Here is a 6,000-nt window from a genome sequence, read left to right as displayed (position 1 = left end):
CATTTTAGTCCTGTCCGATTCAGTAGGTTAAATGATTTACTTGTCAGGAAGGTCATTATATCATCCCTAAAAGCCTACTGTTTTTCGGCAAACGCTTTCGACAAGTTGTAGTAGTGTCAATGCCCCGACAAATTGTGGCTGATCATTCGGTAACCTACGGCGCTTATTCAATATTCTTTACTCACCAAATTATTCCCCCATTCTAGAAGCCCTAAAGCCCGTCTGAAAGGCGGGGTATTTCTTGTCGGATAGCCAGAGCCTTGGTAAGTATATCTTACCGAGGTAAAGGCAGTTTCAGGTTGGATATTCGACGGATATTCGCCTGTAGTTTTCCTCACGTCCACCAACAACAGTTAGGGACCGTCAACATAGTGACAAATAAAAAATTAAAAAATAATATTTCAATAGCTCTTTAACCATTACTCCTAACACTTTCAAAACTGGTTGTGGCTAACCCGATAGCATAGACACATTGCACACCATTTAGCTTGTCCATATACATCTATACAATCTATACCATTTTTAAAAATGTAGAATTTCAATAGCTCCTTGGTCATGTGATCTAGTGACTTCAAACAGGGTTCAGAATGTCCACTCAGTGGCCCTACATATTGCACACAGACATGGACAACAGTTTGTCCATTTTTATCTCACATGGTTTTACATGAATTTTTGAAATTTGCAATAGGTCCTTGGTCATGTCAATTACACACCTAAGAATCATGCAGTGGATATACACCTATATTGCATAACCTCTAGTCATGCATCTTCTATATTGTTGAATATTAATATTAGTTTGACAATTAGGGGGTTCAGTCCAGTGTTTACCCGTTTTAAAAATATTTATCTACAATAATTGGTAGTTCTTAGTACTTATTTTCCCTGTTATTTATTTTTCCACAGTATTTAACAGTGGTACACAATAGGAGAGAGACAGATAATATCTCAGTTCGTTGGCATGCAATACAGTCCATCTAAAACAAAACAAAGCGTAACACGTTATAAATAATATCAAATATCAATTCAGTACGACGAATGACGAATTAGCCCTCCATTGTGTTATATCATAAATTGTCTTACATGCTGTCACTGTTGTCAAAAGATTATAAACATGTTAAATAAAGTTACTAACCCAGTCAGTCTTTGAGGCACATCCAGGTTCTTTATCAGTGACAAACATGAAGCAGTTGTTAGCTTTGTTGAACTCTGAAATCATAGGCATGAACTGAACATATGGCTGTCCCACACAACTACATAAAAATAAAGTATTTACATTTACTTTGAATTAAATGTCATTACATACCAGACATTTTTAGCATATCCTCAGCCATTGCTTTTCGCAGTTGCTCCATGTGTTTTTGAAGGTTCAATATCAGTTTGGGAGAGGATGTTGGGGAAGTTCTGTGCAACTTCCTTTGCCATCTACTCCAAAAAATAAAATAGCGTTTTTGACCAAATTGTCACATAACAGCTAACCTGTATGGAAGTCTGTGTGTAGCTGGTGTATAGGAGTCAGGCGCAGGACAGCAGATATGAGTAAATAAACATATTTTACTCAACATAAAATCATTTCAATACAAAAACAGAGCCCACAATAACATACCTTCCTAAAATCACTCACAAACAAACATGGGGGATCCGAGTGTTAAATAATGAACAGGTAATTGGGGGATTGAAACCAGGTGTGTAAGACAAAGACAAAACAAATGGAAAATGAAAAGTGGATCGGCGATGGCAAGAAGGCCAGTGACGTCGACCGCCGAACGTCACCTGAACAAGGAGAGGGACCGACTTCGGTGAAGTCGTGACATAACCATTCATTATTGAAAATATAATTATCAAACCTGCATTACCAAGACCCCACAGCTGAAGGTGTCCTGCTGCACGGTGTGAGTTATTTCCCCTCCTTTCCACTTTATGTCCACGCAGTCGTCTTTTCCATGGCAGGATCTTCTCATTTTGAAGTATTCTCTTTTTTATGTAAAAATAATGGAATTATGATTAGTTATAGTCTGTCATAGTTGAAGTGTACCTATGATGAAAATTACAGGCCTCTCTCATCTTTTTAAGTGGGAGAACTTCCACAATTGTTGGCTGACTAAATACTTTTTTGCCCCACTGTATGCAGTTGAGAAATATAACACAATACACAATACAAAAGTCTATATACAGTGTGTGCAAATGAAGTAAGATTAGGGAGGTAAGGCAATAAATAGGCCGTAGTGGTGAAATAATTACAATTTCGCAAATAAACACTGGAGTGACATGTGCAGAAGATGAATGTGCAAGTAGAGATACTGGGGTGCAAAGGAGAAAAAAATAATAATAACAATATGGGGATGAGGTAGTTGGATGGGCTATTTACAGATGGGCTATTGATAAGGGAATTTATATGTTTAAAGAAATGACTAAAGAATTCCACCCTGAAACATATAAGACTATATTCCAATAATACATGTGTGGGACAAGTTAAGAGGGAGAAATATGTGGAGAAAACAGAGGCTGGTAGACTACACATGATAACTCTGAAAAAGCTGACAACAGGAGGGCCCTTCCAAGGCCTCTCTAATCTAGGGAGGAGAGGAGAGTACGGCGAGAAACTGCAAAGGCTGGTAGAAAAGTGATACAACTGTGTGTGTGTGTGTGTGTGTGTGTGTGTGTGTGTGTGTGTGTGTGTGTGTGTGTGTGTGTGTGTGTGCATAGAGGGGGTTATAAAGAAGAAGAATTTTCGTTGACTTTAGAGCTCTCATGAATAAACAACAATGAACCTTTTGCAGAATCTGAGTCTTTGCCTAATTATTATTAACCCTAGCTTTACAACATTTACATACATTTAAGTCATTTAGCAGACGCTCTTATCCAGAGCGACTTACAAATTGGTGCATTCACCTTATGACCTCCAGTGGAACAGTAGTGCATCTAAATCTTTTCAGGGGGAGGGGGGGTGAGAGGGATTACTTTATCCTATCCTAGGTATTCCTTAAAGAGGTGGGGGGAACCTAGGGGAATTGGTCAAAGCTACAGTGATTGTTATCATCATTGGGATTGAACATTCTCGTGACAGCTATGTACAGGTGCAATGATCTGTAAGCTGCTCTGATAGCTTAAATATAGTGAGGGAGATATGAGTCTCCAGCTTCAGTGTTGTTTGCAATTCGTTCCAGTCATTGGCAGCAGAGAACTGGAAGGAAAGGCGGCCAAAGGAGGAATTGGCTTTGGGGGTGACCAGTGAAATATACCTGCTGGAGCGCATGCTACGGGTGGGTGCTGCTATGGTGACCAGTGAGCTGAGATAAGGCGGGGCTTTACCTAGCAAGGACTTATAGATGACCTGGAGCCAGTGGGTTTGGCGACGAATATGAAGCGAGGGCCAGCCAATGAGAGCATACAGGTCGCTGTGGTGGGTAGTATGGTGACGAAACGGATGGCACTGTGATAGACTGCATTCAATTTGCTGAGTATTTTCCCAGTTAGAAATAGTAGGCCATGCATCAAATAACTACTTTCATCAGAAAAACAAACCCTCAAATGCAATATTGCATTTTGTAAGTTATCTGCAGGTGGCTTGTTGGGAACACACTCAAATATCAAGTCATTATCTGGTTATGTAAACTGCGTTCTAATTCTCAACGTAGAAGGATTTGTCTTCAAATCAAATCAAATTGTATTTGTCACATACACATGGTTAGCGGATGTTAATGCGAGTGTAGCGAAATGCTTGTGCTTCTAGTTCCGACAATGCAGTAATAACCAACAAGTAATCTAACTAACAATTCCAAAACTACTGTCTTATACACAGTGTAAGGGGATAAAGAATATGTACATAAGGATATATGAATGAGTGATGGTACAGAGCAGCATAGGCAAGATACAGTAGATGGTATCGAGTACAGTATATACATATGAGATGAGTATGTAAACAAAGTGGCATAGTTAAAGTGGCTAGTGATACATGTATTACATAAGGATGCAGTCGATGATATAGAGTACAGTATATACGTATGCATATGAGATGAATAATGTAGGGTAAGTAACATTGAGTTGAGTCAGTGTCAGTGTCAGTGTGTTGGCAGCAGCCACTCAATGTTCGTGGTGGCTGTTTAACAGTCTGATGGCCTTGAGATAGAAGCTGTTTTTCAGTCTCTCGGTCCCAGCTTTGATGCACCTGTACTGACCTCTCCTTCTGGATGATAGCGGGGTGAACAGGCAGTGGCTCGGGTGGTTGATGTCCTTGATGATCTTTATGGCCTTCCTGTAACATCGGGTGGTGTAGGTGTCCTGGAGGGCAGGTAGTTTGCCCCCGGTGATGCGTTGTGCAGACCTCACTACCCTCTGGAGAGCCTTACGGTTGAGGGCGGAGCAGTTGCCGTACCAGGCGGTGATACAGCCCCCCAGGATGCTCTCGATTGTGCATCTGTAGAAGTTTGTGAGTGCTTTTGGTGACAAGCCGAATTTCTTCAGCCTACTGAGGTTGAAGAGGCGCTGCTGCGCCTTCTTCACGATGCTGTCTGTGTGAGTGGACCAATTCAGTTTGTCTGTGATGTGTATGCCGAGGAACTTAAAACTTGCTACCCTCTCCACTACTGTTCCATCGATGTGGATAGGGGTGTTCCTCTGCTGTTTCCTGAAGTCCACAATCATCTCCTTAGTTTTGTTGACGTTGAGTGTGAGGTTATTTTCCTGACACCACACTCCGAGGGCCCTCACCTCCTCCCTGTAGGCCGTCTCGTCGTTGTTGGTAATCAAGCCTACCACTGTTGTGTCGTCCGCAAACTTGATGATTGAGTTGGAGGCGTGCGTGGCCACGCAGTCGTGGGTGAACAGGGAGTACAGGAGAGGGCTCAGAACGCACCCTTGTGGGGCCCCAGTGTTGAGGATCTGCGGGGAGGAGATGTTGTTGCCTACCCTCACCACCTGGGGGCGGCCCGTCAGGAAGTCCTTAATGTACAGTATATGAAAGTGATGCTATGAAAAGGATTGACTGACAAATCACTGCCTATTACTGTGATTAAAAATAACTTATGAAACATTGTTTTTCATGAGGCCCACCTGTGCACCTTCCTTTAAGCACCTCTGTTCGAACACCTCTCCTGTCCTTGATCCATTCCACATACAGCCAATTGCAGATCTTTTCAGTGTCCATGTGAAAGATAGTTATTGCGAGGATGGAACATTTGTTGACTTAAACATATTTTTTAACACCCATGTAAAATGAAGGCCTGCAAAGCTTACAGATTTAAGTCTAATAGCATGATATGTAAGTAGACAAACATCAGAGTGTGCGATATATGAAGGTATAGTAAGTGGAACATTGTTTGAGGTCAGTAGGTCACATAACCAAGGAGCTATTGAAATTCTACATTTTGAAAAATTAATGTAAAACCAATGTGAGATGAAAATTGACAAACTAAAGGGTGTGCAATATAGAAGGGTAGTCAGTGGACATTCTGAACCTTGTTTGAAGTTACCAGGTCACATGACCAAGGAGGTATTGAAATTCTAAATATTGAACATTTTATGTAAAACCATGTGATATGAAAATGGACAAACTAAAGGGTGTGCAATGTGTAGGCCCACTGAGTGGACATTCTGAACCTTGTTTGAAGTCACTTGGTCACATGACCAAGGAGCTATTGAAATTTTACATTTAGAAAAACTCCTGTAAAAACATGTGAGATGAAAATGGACAAACTAAAGGGTGTGCAATATAGAAGGGTGGAAGTGGACATTCTGGACCTTGTTTGAAGTCACCAGGAGCTATTAAACTTTGAATGTACAAAAAAAGTTTGCACTTTGATTACGCTCCCTAACTAATTCAACTTGGAATACAAGCTGCTGCTCACATTTCCACATGTTTATTAGCTTTGGAAAGCGAAGTAATGTCCAAATCATGAAAATAAGACCTCTGCAATGGTGTGCGCAATTTTTCCAACATCAAGACACTTATTTGGAGTCTGTGACTCTAGTGGTTAGAAAGCTATTGAGGTTTGAAAGCGCGAA

Source organism: Oncorhynchus nerka, linkage group LG9a, assembly GCF_034236695.1.
Source record: "Oncorhynchus nerka isolate Pitt River linkage group LG9a, Oner_Uvic_2.0, whole genome shotgun sequence".
NCBI classification, from domain to species: Eukaryota; Metazoa; Chordata; class Actinopteri; order Salmoniformes; family Salmonidae; genus Oncorhynchus; species Oncorhynchus nerka.
The sequence above is the reverse complement of the archived record's forward strand: the minus strand, read 5'-3'. Positions refer to the sequence as shown.